Raw genomic sequence first — 14,248 nt, 5'->3', positions numbered from 1 at the left:
CCTTCAGTCATTTGATTACATTTGATCATGACTTGGATGTGTTACAATTTTTTTTTTTTTTTTAAATTGAATTTCTTTTTCTCTCCGTGCTCGGAGATATTTGAGTCCTAACTATCAAACTGATGGATGTTAACTGTACACTCATTTTTCTTTGTTCATTATTGCCTGCCTTAGTGTTAGCGCCCGCTAACCTTTCTCTACTTTGAGCACTTAGATACTTAGTATGCCTAAGCAGGATAGAATACATTAAAGAGATTATTGGCTCATAGTAACTCCATCATCCGCACCTACCATTTGTCATGTGTCAGTTTGATGTGTGTGTATATTGGCTGTGGGCTGTGACAAACCCTCTGAGATAACGTACCCTCAGTCCCAATTTGTCGAAACGGTTTACGACAGGGTTCCCTGAGGATACACCTTCCATTTTTCATTGTCTTCCCACGCTTGTCTCTTTCTCACGCACAGGGAATAGCACACACATGCACCACCAAATGTAGCGCATATGTATACATCCTACACTGTGGCGGCAGCATTTCCATATCAAAGACTGTCTCTCACCAAAGGAGCTGTAATGGGCGGTAAACTTTCCATTATAATTTGTTGTAGGCTAATATTAGCTGGATGACATCTGAGGACAGAGAAGAGGAGAGAGTAGGGAAAGGGGGTAGGTGTCAGAGAAATTGGAAAGATCAGAGGGTGAAAGGTAAAGTGTTGTGGAGATGAAGCAAACATGTATGAAAATGAAGGGAAAGGACGGCGCAATGAAAGACACGGCACAAAGGCGTCAGGAGGAGGAGGAAAGAGAGAGTCAGTGTGGAGTATTTTCACACGCCTGGTTGCTCCCTGCAGACAGCACACCCCCTCCACTCCAAACCAAAAGACACACACATTCACACACACCACACACACACACACACACACACACACAGAGCACATCTCTGTCCTCCCTCCCCCCAGCCCAGTCCTATGGACAGCAGGCAGGCAGGCAGAGCGGCCCTTTGTTTGACATATAGCTGCACACAAAGGCATCCAGACCTGAAATAGCACTGGAGAGCAAAGGCATCACACACACACACACACACACACACACACACACACACACACACACACGCACTCTCTCTCTCACATCAGGACCACTTCTGATTGGTTTAAACCAGATTTCATCCTGATGCTGGAGAACACGACTATGATCAAACAGTGCGTTTGTTTAAATTGCATTTTCATCTGTGTTCCTGATTAAAGACAGAATTTCTGTCCTCTTCCGCACTGATGTTATTAAACACACTAATGAAAACATTGCTTGCAAGAGCAGCTGTATGAGACCTTTGTTTCTCCTCAGACAAAAGAGGTGGTATTGACTCTAGGGAGCACATCAGCTCGCTTTGAGACCGTCCTCAACCTGAGGCAGTATGACTCCACTGCTGCTGGAGTTCTTCTAGAGACACGACATGAGTCATTAGACTGAATGTACATTTCCCAGAGATCAATTTTTTCCAGTTTTGTGTTTGGAAACCAGAGCCGAAGCATTTGCTGTGGGCGGTAAAAAGGGAAGGTTTGATGCATATAGATTCTCAGTAAAAAGCAGCATTTTGATTCCATATGGCGCAATTTTACGGTCTGAACAAAGAGGGAACATTCACAGTCACAGCGGGATACAAACCTGGGACAAATATGATTAATGCGCTAGTGTGTGTTTTTTGCTTCAGATCGGTCACAGGTTAAATGCTGGGTGCATTGCCAGGGCATGAGTGCAACAGCAGCTCCTTGTGCTGAAATAAAATAAATCATATGTCCTCACTTATGCCTGTTAGCGTTCCCATGCCTCAGGGACCGAGACTGTATATAGTCTCCTCATGTCTTTTATGAAAGATTTACCCCACTGTGACAGAGCTAGTGCTGCCATCGTTGTTTACTACCAAGAGGCATTGCTTTCTTCAGCAGGAAATTGAACAAGAAACAAAGAAACCGACCGATAGACAAAGAGGGAGTGAAATATGGCAGAAGAAGAGCATCCTGCTTTAAAAAAAAATCTACAGTAAAGGCTTCTTCCATATTTCAGGGGGATCTTTTCAATGCGATGACAAGCTTTCTGCAGGAATCTGTGGTAAATGGATTTCACACCACACTCCTCGCAACAGGGGATTTAGGGTGCTGGCGGGCAAGAGAGCAATATCTGCCACTGGAATGTCAGCACTTTCCAATCCACCATTTGAACTGCAAAACACTGTGGAAAACAGTGTACAAGACAGTTCGTGGCATTAGCCTCGCTTGGAATCATCGAATCCTATGAAAAAAAAACTACAAATATAAACAGCAGACTGGTGTTGATAAAACTGGGAATAAAACTATAAAGGACAGACATGGGTTCAGTCTGGAGGCATATGCGAAGTGCAAGGCAATTCTATTTATAAGAGCTAAAGTCTTTGTGAACATGAGGAAGCCCAGTCTTGCATTTTTCAATATGGAAGTTATTACCACAGCGCCTAATCCCACACACTGTGTGTAGCTACTTAGAGAGAGAAAAAAGTGTGTGTGCAGGGGAGAAGGAGAAAGAGGTGAGGCTTTAATTCCAGCTGAGGATGGCAGGTATGTTAAAACCAGATAAAACGAGACATTAATTGAGTGACAGAGTTTGCTAGTGGGTTTTATCGGAGGATGTGTGTGTGGTCAGGCTTGTGAGAAAGAGAGAGGATTTATGTGTGTGGTCTTAGCGAGTCCTCGACTTGTTCTCTGTCTCTTTAATTCTGCCATTCTCTGCTGTTTTTGGCCCCGTTTGGTGGAGCCGTGTGTGTCGGTGGGAGGCTGGGGGGGGGGGGGTGAGGTGAGGTGAACCAGGTGCAGCTTCCATCGACAACATCAGAATAAACGGCTGTCTGAAAAGCCTCTTGATCCCAGCAGAAACTTGAAATCAGTGAGCTTTGAAAAGCCACTCTGGAGCTTCATACGACACAAAGGTCCTTGTTTGTCACTTTTCTAAAGACTTGAATGATTTCTGTCGAGATCCGTAGATTCTCACGCTCTTCAAATCACCTCCAAAACAGAAAGAGACAGAAATCAATCTTTGGAGCTATTCTTCATACAAGAATGTGTATGATTCCCAGCATCGAGTGGTAACTAGTTTGTTAATCAATACTCAAATGTTCGTGCCTCTTCAAAATGATGCAGTGGAAAGCTAATGCAGTGTTCTATTCAAAGCCTCGTGTGTGTCAGTGTGTCCGTCTGATGCTTCTAGTAGAACTGTGAGGACACATTTACTTTCATTTGAGGAGCAGGCTGAGGTAATTTTGACCAAACCCTGGAGCCTCTGTGCTCATCTCTCTATTCCAATCTGTTTTTTAGGCTGCCCTAATTCTATATCCTCCTTTCTTGTGCAGGAGGTGAGGGGCTGTTGTAACACAAAGTACAGCATTCAGCATGACGCCAACAAAGATACATGTGAACTCAATGCATCTCCAAGTGCTGTATGTTTGCCATCATTATGTGTTACTTACAGATGGAATGCAGAGACTTTCACTCACATGATAATAAAGACTCAGCTTGCAGAAGGGGTGAAGTGACCTTTAATATATTTTAATGTTATGGAACCTTTCCAACGCATTACGTTATTCATAAACCTGACAGGTATTGCTAACAATCTGTGAGGCCTCTGTAAGCTGTGTAAACTGTTCCCTGGGTTTTTTTTCTTTTGGTTTGAATAAACACAGGATCCAGTTTGTGTGTGAATCAGTCTGATGATCTTTGTATGACTGAGAGCAACAGTATGTGTCACTACTGCTGGCGGGTAAACTGAAAATGTGCAAACTGGGCTTATTCCTTCGAGCTGGTAGGTCAAATTAAAACAATTCAATCTGGTTGAATTTTATTTATATAGTGCCAGTTCACAACATATGTCATCTCATAGCACTTCACATAGCAAGGTACATACCTTAATTATTATAATCATAGAACAGAGAACCCAACGCTCCAAAAGTGCCTATGACACAATATATAGAAACTAAGACTATATATATATATATATATATATATAGATAGATAGATAGTTAGATAGATAGATAGATAGATAGAGATATATATAGATATATAGATATATACGTGCATCTCTGTGAAACACTCAGCAGTGACAGTTTGAACTGGATTTCATGTAAAAAAAAGCGTTCATCTCATCACAGGCTGACATCAGATTAATGAACAATAATGGAAACAGATTCTTTAAGTTTTTATTCAAACCACACAGCACACGGCTTCTTCTTTGCCCAGAAACTTTCAATAAATTCAATTTTTACATGATGACATTGTCAGAATGTTCTAATTTCTGCTTATTTTGTCACTTACATTTTTACTATATATCATATATAATTCAACCATGATTTGAATTATGTTTGCATTCTATGCATTTGACCGGCTGCCTTTGACTTAACTGAACATTGTGCTCATATTGTTAATGCTGGCAGGTTAAGGCTTGTTTTAATTTCGGTAATTATGGATTGGGTCTTGAATTATTGTAACTCATTTCTAAATATATTGTATATTTTGCAGTATAGCAGAATAATAGTCATCTGTCATTTTAAAATGTGCACAAAAATAATGATTATAATGAAATAATGAAAAATAATTAACCCCCTGTGAAAACCCTTTTATCATTCATTTCTATTGGATAGACTGAACGTAAAACTCTACAACCCAACACAGGGACCCGACATAAAACAGACTGTAGACTTCACACAGTCTTCACAGATAACACAAATAATTATTTCAAAGAAAACATTTCAGTGATTGTGCACCTTTACTTTATAATTGTCAAAATGAACCCAAATCTGAGTCCATCCTCTGGGGACTTATCTCTTCCTGCCACCCCACACCGCTGACAACTGGCTCATCTCAGAGGAAAAACATTTGGATTCCATTTAGTCTCCTCTCATGCTTAAATCGATAGTTGTCTGCTTGGCTGTTACACCCCAACAACCTCTGCCTCCATTGGTCCAGAGGCAGCGACTTGCTTTCTCCCCGAGCCAATCAATGTTGATAATCATAGCTGGGGAGCTGCAGGCCGTATGGCTGCATGATTAATGAGCTTATTATCAACGCAGAACGGACCTCATCGCTGAGAGAGAGATGCAGTCAATAGGGAGGCTGCACAGGCAGGCTACAGGGACGACGCACACGCATACGCACAAACTCACACCAGAAATGAATGTATTTGCAGCCATAAGCGCACACACACATGCAAAACACATGCATCCGATGCCTATGTGCAATCGCTACCACCTTTGAAGTGATTTATTACACTGTGTGTGTGTGTGTGTGTGTGTGTGTGTGTGTGTGTGTGTGTGTGTGTGTGTGTGTGTGTGTGTGTGTGTGTGTGTGTGGAGTCACAGTCCATCCTGTGTAACACACACCACTGGCCCTTTATTATTACTCTTAAAGGAAAACAAATTAATTACTCTGACATTTGCTTTCTTCCCGCAGGGCGGCCGTCAGCCTTTATTTGGAGAGCAGAGGGTTTTCTACACTACCTGCAGCCCTGGAATCAGCTGACAGGTAGGGGTTACTGCAAATTAAACAGTTTACTGCCTTTCTACTGCCTGTTTACTACAACAGTGTGAAGATAAAGGTCAGCTTTATTTGACTTTGATTACACTGATTGGATCAGATTGAAACTTGTTTGTGTTTCTGTTTCTTCTCTTCAAACTTGACCGGAATCAGGGCACATTCTAACCAACCTCTGTCAAGAAAAAAAATAACTGATCTGTTGTAACATTTCAGTATTTAATTGCACCTTTTTATTCTTTTTGCAAAGTAGGAATGAATCTTTCACAGAGGCAAGAGGAGAGTAATGAGAACTTAGAACAGCACAAGGGTTTCCTGTGAACAGATTTATTTTAATTAGACTGATACAAAAATCTTAAAGCTACAAATTGAGTCAAAGTGAAAATAAAATATTAATAAAATACATTTTACATAAATAAGCCAGACTTCAATGTATTTAATATATCAATAGCTGAAGACTTCCTAAATATTTTTGTTTTTTGTAGTTCAACTACATCCAGTTTCCATCAACTAATGCTAGTACTTGTAGTTGCCAAATAGGACAAGATCATTTTTTAACATCTCTGCCATGTTGTTTAGTCATTGCTGGTTCTGCTGCTGAGTTTCAGAGCCTTGTGGCCGACAGCATGAGGCAGCAGCGACTGATCGCCCTGGAAACTCAAATGACTCAGCTGAAATGCTGCATAGAAGCTATTTAAGGGTTACGCTGACATTTGAAATTGTCCTTTTATTGTCAATAAGCAGCACTAACAAGCCACCTCAGGGACACTCAGAGAGGTGTGTGGGATGTGTTCAATGTCTGATTAAAAGAAAAACCGTCCTGACTGCAGTCGAACTGAAATGAAAAACTCTTTTAGTTCTTTGCTGTTTGTCCTGTAAAGTGGAAGTATGTATTTGGTAATTGTTCCTACACCGGGTATGCCATTTTGGAAGTATGATCAGAAAGTAAAAGATGCTGTTGGTAAGTTCTCTCTTCTTGTAGGGTTTTAAAACACATTACAAGTTACAGATAACAAGTTAATAGATGGATGGATACAATTCCGTATCATTTTCATCATAAAGCTTCATATTGCCATCACAAGAAAGAAGCTGTCATAAATCCTCCTAAAAGAGACTGAATGAATGCTTTATTATATTCCCATTTAATACATATATCTTTTTTTTTTTTTTTTTTTGAAGAGACTGAACTCTGTCAGCAAAAAAATAAAGACCCAAAGTAGCATGATGGACAATATTTGTTCAGTATCTTATTTTTGTACTTTTTCTCAAGCCCAATGATTGCTTTAGAGCTTTTATATTCATCTTCATGCTCATTCAGTCTCTTCCATGAATTCACCCCTTTAACACAAATGCATCTGCTTTTCAAACGTGTCTTTGCTCTGGTTTAACTACTTCACACCATTGGCTTTAGTTACTATTGAATATTTCTTGTTGTTACATTATTTGGATCTCCATCAGTTTATAAGTCACCCACTTTTCTTGAACATGAAGAAAAACAGGCTGTTTTGAACTGTATCACAATGAATTCATTCAGATCAAGTGTTACGTTTATACAAAAATAAATAAATAACAATACAAAATCAACAAATTTTGAAAACAGAATTTTAGAAAGCATCTTTATTTTGTGTAAAGTGTACTATGAATACAATAATGTACTAAATTGAAAAATGTACCATAAAGTGTCAAACGTTAACTAAAAAATGTGCAGCAAATGAGAAAATTAAAGTCTTTCAACGAGCAGTGCAACACGTGTAAGTAATGCAATGACTGATGACTCTAGGAACTGAGGATTTAAAGCTGAAGAGGGAAATGCATTCAGTAATAATCAGAAAGAACAGACTAAAAAAACGTTAAATGTTTTGTGTAAGTAATATGTCTTTTCCCCTAATTCTCTCAGATCCTTTCTGATCTCTTAGAGGGGTCCAGAGCACATTCAGATTTGCTTTTTCAGGTCCACTAGGCAAAAACATGCTTTCAGTCCCCAACAAATATGTGACCTACAGCCACAGCTTCTGTGCAGAAATCAAAGTCAGGACGTCTTAGATTGTAATAAATTGATTAAATACAGCTTTATCTGGGAATATGTTCCACATGAGTACAATACAAATAAGATTTTAACACAGGATATCTCACCACAAGATGGGACCAGTTAGTTCGTAACTCAACACCCACCTGAGTTGACGCTGCAAGTTAGTGGTACAAATAACTGATCAACAAGTAACAGCTACGCACATGTGTAACTCATTAGATTGCTCAACAGATGAAGCTGTGTCTTCTGAACCCCTCATTCTAGTTGAACTGGTCTCAGCTTCAGTATTTGAGATGAGGCTCTCAGCTACATATAACACACCATAATGTCCTCCTGTATTCACCAACCATAGCAGCTAAACAGGACATGTCACCAGCAAACATACAAAGGATTTGCGAAAGTTAAAAATAAAAAGATTCCTTCACCTTCTCAGCAATAAAGATTTTCTCATTGACTTGTGTTGATTCTGCTCATCCAACCCTATGTCCTATCAAAATTAGGTTTATTTACTAAACTGCTTCCCATTTACTATGTACTAACAAACAAAATCATAGGATAAACTAGATTTAGAACCAGTGTTTGTTGTGTGTTTCTTTTTTGAAAGAATGAAAGAACGCATTCATTAACTGCACCACAGTCAGCAGGAGGTGGTTGGAAAAGAAACTAGGCATTCAAAGCACAAAACTAGGGTTTCCAAATGATAGAAAAGCACTTTGGTTAAATATGAGTAACATTTATGTATTATAATCTAGATTAAGCACTGCCAGTGCTTTGAATTAACCACAAAAAGTTGACACATGGTTAGCCAACATATTACTGACTTGCCAAATATATTAACATTTCCTCATATTACTGTCAGAATCCAGTCAGCAATATGTTTTCTTGCTGCTGCTAGTTGTAAAAAAATATCTAAAATGTATAGAATTATTTTTCTGTTCAACTGACTGCAATCAGCTCCCCCTGATGCCTCCAGCAGCATCTTCAAGACGCAAACATAGAAATCCTGAATATGTCCTGACTTCTTCGCCAAGTTGTGACCTACATAACATGGCGGCCTCTCGCTCAGATGCACGTCTTTGCCTATATAGTATGAAAATTGAATTTGTCAGCCAGCTGAGGTGCAAAAGCCTGAGCATGTCAGGCGGCTGTCCTCCGGTGTGGTCGTGTGTGCGTTAAGACGGGCCGCACACAGGAAGTCTCTGGCTGTCAGTCTGTCCATTCAGCAAATCCTGCCCCAGTGGAACCGCTCTCCTTCCTCTCTCGCTTTTTTCTTTCAGTAACACACACACACACACACACACACACACACACACACACACACACACACACACACACACACACACACACACACTCCCTCCCTCGGGAGCTTGGCAGACATCCTACTCAGTTAACTAGAGGGATAAAGCAAACTGTTGGCCACACTGCGCGGCTCTCGAGGACCTCCTCTTTTTTCCCTGCAAATAATCCTGCGCCTTCACTCTTATGTCTCAAAGTTCCTACTTTATTGACAAATAAATATATCCTCTAAATATACAACAAACTTGCTCATAAAGACAGGAAGATAAAGCTCTTGTGTCTGAGAATGTTTTAATTAGTTTGGAGTTCTGGGTTGGATTCAATCTGATAATCCTGCCTCTGCTCGTGTGCACCTGCTTAGTAGCCATGAGTCACTCTATTCAATTTGCATTCACGCTCTTTGAGGTATTTAGCAAATTACATAATTGTATAAATGCATCAATATAATTTGGGCTGCGCCGCTCACACATCCCGCTACTTGTGAGATTAATCATTTATTCGCTATCTGACTTCATTTTTCTTCCATCATTTTCACATTAGGATTAATATAACAAGAGCTCTCTCCTTCACCTGGCTCAATCAGCGAAGCTATATTTCAGTCTTATTACAGATCTTATCATTTAATGTGGCCTGGAAATGACTCCAGCCACGGTGCAGCCTAAAGGTAGCTACCTCCAATTTAAATTACTCTGCGAGACAGATTATAAAAAGTGACACACATTTCAGGACGCCAAGCCTCCGAGTTCACATTGGAGCTAATTAGGAAAAGCAACAATTTAGTAGGTGCTGGTAATTCTGCACCACTGGCTCTGCAGATGACAACTCAATTTGATGCTGCTGCACACAGCAAGAGATGGGAGGGAGAGGCAGGGATGATGGTGCAGCCCTGGAAAAGCTGATTTTGTGCTCTTTTATACACAGTAACTGTCTTTCCTTCCTCTTCATCCATCCTAACCTTGTCTCATTCTTTCTCCACCTCTTCATCTGTCTCATAGCCGTCATGCTACTTGCATCTCTCCCCGTCTTCCTTCCTGTCTCTGTCCGTCTTCCCTTCTGTCTATCCGTGGATGCCAGCTGGTTCAGAGCTGCTGCGAGGTGCCAAGCCTGCCAAACATCCAGTCTAGAGTCACTCTCTCTGCCCCCCACCCTCCTCTCTGCAGCTGCAATACAATAGCTCCCCCATCACGAAATTATCAGCGGCTCCACGGCATCGCCTTGCTATTACATGACACACCACTTCGTTACATTGTGCCTTTCACTTGCAGGCACAGGTGGCAGTAATGTTGTTGCAATGGGGCTTCGAGGAACCGCCGTACTGAACTGAAAAGGGAAAGAAAAACAGCACAGAGAATCACAATGAGGCAAAATTACAAAATGATGCTAAAAGATTGATTTCATTAAACCGAATACAGCACGGTTTAAACTGACACAGTGCTACACAAAGATGGGGTAAGAGGAAAGGAGTAATACTTCTAGTAGAAAGACCCAAACCAGCTATGTGCTACTTTCTCTATGCTTTCTGACTTACCCACCAGCTCCAACTCAAGATAAACCCACGCATCTTAACAAAACACAGCTTCCATTTGCAAAGTTTCATATATTAAAAAGCTTATGTAATTTCATGAAATAGCTGTAGTTGTTTTCAATAGAGTATTGGAATTTTACTGTATTGTCTGAGACGGGTTATCTAATAAAACCACATATCTTTCAACCTCATTGTATGCTCTGTGTAAAACCTTATCTACACGTTAACTAGTAAATACAGTGTTACAGTGTTAGTGTAGAATGTAATGTAGACGAAAACAAAATACAATGGCCTCTAATATATATATATATATATAGAGAGAGAGAGAGAGAGAGATAGATATATATATAGATAGATATAGATATAGATATATAGCTATATAGATATATAGATATATAGATATATATATATATAGACACACATACACATACATATATGTATATATTATGTATATATAATTGAGTAGAGTTGGAACATAATAATTCAGTAGAGTTGTAACATAATATCTACTATAATGCAAGTGGAATTACGTTGTAAACAAAAGAGTGTTAATCTTCAGCATTAATCTACAATGTAGAAAATAATACAAATAAATAAAAAGCTTTGAATGAGAAGGTGTGTCCAAGCTTTTGACTGGTAGTGTATGTGAATGTACTTAGTTATATTACATCCATCTCTACATAAAAAATCTTAGAACTACATTTAACCACATTTAATGAGCAGCACAGTGTTATGCTGGCTTGCAGATTTCAGGACTTTGCGATCTATACTGCTCTGTATTTTATCCTTTCCAATGTTCAAACTCACCTCTTTTTTTCACCTCCTCATATTCCATATCCACTTCTCATCCCACTTACATTCTGCCTCCTACAGTGCTGTACGGTTTTTGTTTGTTTGTTTTTCTTGTTTTAAATTCTGTCATCTAGACTTACAGTTTGAAAGATTCCGTTTTTTATGTCTATATTTTTAGTCCACAGTTGCATTCAGCACAACATATGAAAAGGTAGCCCTGTATCTGATTTAACCACGATCTTTCTCCAACCCTAATCAAAAACATAACCCACACAAAGGAGTGAAGATATGAGTCTCTGTAAAAAAAAAAAATTCTCGAATATATCAGAAATTTCATAGCACAGCTGGTCGCTGTAGTTTTTAGAAAATGTTACTAAAAAATTACGAAACACTACATTTCTAGGGGACTAGATTAGTACACATTTTGTCACAAAGTAATTCTGACAGCAGTGCAGTGTTGTGATGGATGAGGGGGCTGAGTCCAAGTAAACTCCAGGACATGTCAGCTGATGTGTTTTTCATAGTTTCTGGACAACAGTGAAGCTCTGTGGCATGGAGGAATAACATAGATCGGGCTCAGATACGCACAATATTTGTTAGAAAGATCAAGTCATTGTTAGTTTTGGTCTTTTCGTGAGAAAATATCAAATGTGTTCCTTTAGAGCAGGGTTTTGTGGTACATGTGGTTTCAGCATGTGTGTTCCTGTAGCTTGCTCTAAGCCACAGAGACTTTGATAGCAGCCCATGCAGAGCGACAGACACAGACCAGTGGCTTCTTCTAATGAGCAGACTGTTGTTGGTCTGCCGTGGGGACCTGCTTCAGGCCTGGCACACCCTACATGATTTTATGAACTAATTAAGCACTAAAAGTTGTATTCTTAAACAAGAAAGTCAAGAGTTTTACAGATCTCAAAGAAAAAACTACCGGGAGAGAGAAAAAGAAAAACATATTTTTTAGAAATCCATTTTTATTTGCATTCAGATGCAGTCTGTTAAGGGCTGGTTAAGTTTGACTGTCTACCAGCACAGATAGTACAGAAAGACTCGGTTTCCTATTTATTGGCATTAATTATTCTTCCTGCTGCTCTGCCACTGTCCTGATGGACCTCGAGATACTGTCGTCTTCACTTTGGGAAGCAAATGTGACTCGTTCCCATGCTGGTTTACAGACATTCAGTCTGGAGACTCAGCAGCAGTTGCTCTCAGTGAAACTTTCAAAGGATGTGTTTCATGTGATGTTGCATGTACACAGGATGTGTTGTCACTTAACTGGAGCTGTGAACACTAATTCATTTCATTATCAATTAATGTGCAGATTAGTTTCTCAACTAATCACGGTTTAACTGATAAAGTTTAAGTAAATTAGTAAAAAATAAATTCTGCAGGGTGTCCCTAAAGTCTGGACAAATAGGAAATCCTGTTAATAATAATTTTTTTGCCTCCACAGATTAAATCTGGCTTTGTCGAAAGAAGAAAGAGTTAAATTGGTACTTCTCAGTGGACATGAAGGGCGGACATATGGAAAGATAGGCTTAGAGTTAGGGAAGTGATTTTTTGGAGCTAGCATGAATTTTATCCATGACCAGTTCTTTAGTTCCAGCTGATACATTTGGTCGTCCAGATCGGGGTTTGTCCATGACACAGCCAGTTTCTTTAAACTTTTTAACCACCTTCACCACCATAGAAAAGCCAAGTGGAATCCTCCTTGCATGACGTGCATTAAATTCATCTGCTGTCTTTCCATATGTCCATCCTTCACTGAGAAGTACCAGTTCAAGTCTTTATTCTTTCTCAAAGCCAGATTTAATCTGTGGAGGCAAAAAATATATAGTTAATGAGATTTACTATGTGTCCAGACTTTGGGGACACCCTGTACTAAAATTTCCTAGTGTTCAGGATGACATCCAACTAATAGTCCAAAACCCAAAGCTATGGTCACTTTACATGACAGTCAACAGATTCTCATTACTGATGAATCTGGTTACAGTATGTTGCAAAAATAGTTTCACATACTTATTTTTTGAATAACAATGACTACTTTTTTCACCCTTTCCACCACATCACATGGTCTTCATCAGCTGAGTTGGCTGGTTGCCATGGACACAGATCAACTGTACTTAGCCACAACCTCAATTGTTGTTTGTATTGCACTTCATATTTGGGTCAGGATAGCTTAGCTTATAACTTAATGACATGGTTTACTGATTTTTTTATATATATATAATTCTGATTTGAATTCAAACAACTATTGTTTTCATAGGCTTATTTAATGTGTTTTTCAGAGCTTAATGTTTGTAAGAGCTTCTCAACATTCAAAGTCTATGATCCTGAAGACAATGCTGAATTACATCCACTATAAATTAACAGAAAAGATACAACCAGAAAAGTGGCATTTTAGTAAGAATAGATGATGACAGACACTTTTATAACAGTCGTGTGACTGCTGGATTAATCTGTGAGTGATATATTATTTTTTATTTTCTAATTTAACATTCCTTTTGCATCAAAGTCACCTATTAAAGAACACAAGTATAAAAGACTTAAAAATGAACAAAAACAATATGCTTTTGGGTATGAGGCCCGAGTTTACTTTTTTAGAGATCCCCTAGACACAGTTATCTAAAAATATGTTGCTCTGAATAATAATTGCTTCTAAAAAAAAAAAAAAAAAAAAAAAAAAGATTGCATGTTCCCATATCACATGTTCCTAAGTGCAAATCTGGACCATTAAAAGCTAAGAACTAATTTTGATTTCACAAAATCCTGCTTGTACATCCACGTGGTAAACCAAGATTTAAGATGAGCACAGAGAAACTTTCCCCTTTCAGCAGATAGAAGCGTGAAAACAGCCGTCTAGTGTCAGCTCAGCTCATCAGCGTTTATTTTGGGGAAAGTTTGAGGGAATTTCGTCTGAGATCAGCATCTCTCACTACATGTTCAACATGCTGTATCAGTCATTCAACATGGGGATTGCTCCAAATTCCTAGATCCCATTAGATCGTGCTTGTCAAGGAGTCAAATTTTGCACAAAATCAGCTGAATTTTCTGCTCATATCGCT

The 14,248-nt window shown here is 39.1% G+C and overlaps 1 long non-coding RNA gene across 1 annotated transcript in view; it reads left to right on the top strand.

The window, feature by feature from the left end:
• LOC111580101 (uncharacterized) overlaps window positions 1-14,248 on the top strand; it is a 33,765-nt gene that overhangs the window by 6,807 nt on the left and 12,710 nt on the right. Inside the window, exon 2 of the long non-coding RNA XR_002747151.3 lies at window positions 5,467-5,538. This is a non-coding gene — a long non-coding RNA (uncharacterized LOC111580101). The remainder of the gene's footprint in view (window positions 1-5,466; window positions 5,539-14,248) is intronic.

Source organism: Amphiprion ocellaris, chromosome 9 (assembly GCF_022539595.1).
Source record: "Amphiprion ocellaris isolate individual 3 ecotype Okinawa chromosome 9, ASM2253959v1, whole genome shotgun sequence".
In the NCBI taxonomy this organism is placed as follows: domain Eukaryota; kingdom Metazoa; phylum Chordata; class Actinopteri; family Pomacentridae; genus Amphiprion; species Amphiprion ocellaris.
Note: the sequence above shows the minus strand (reverse complement) of the source record. Positions and strands in the feature narration are given on the sequence as shown.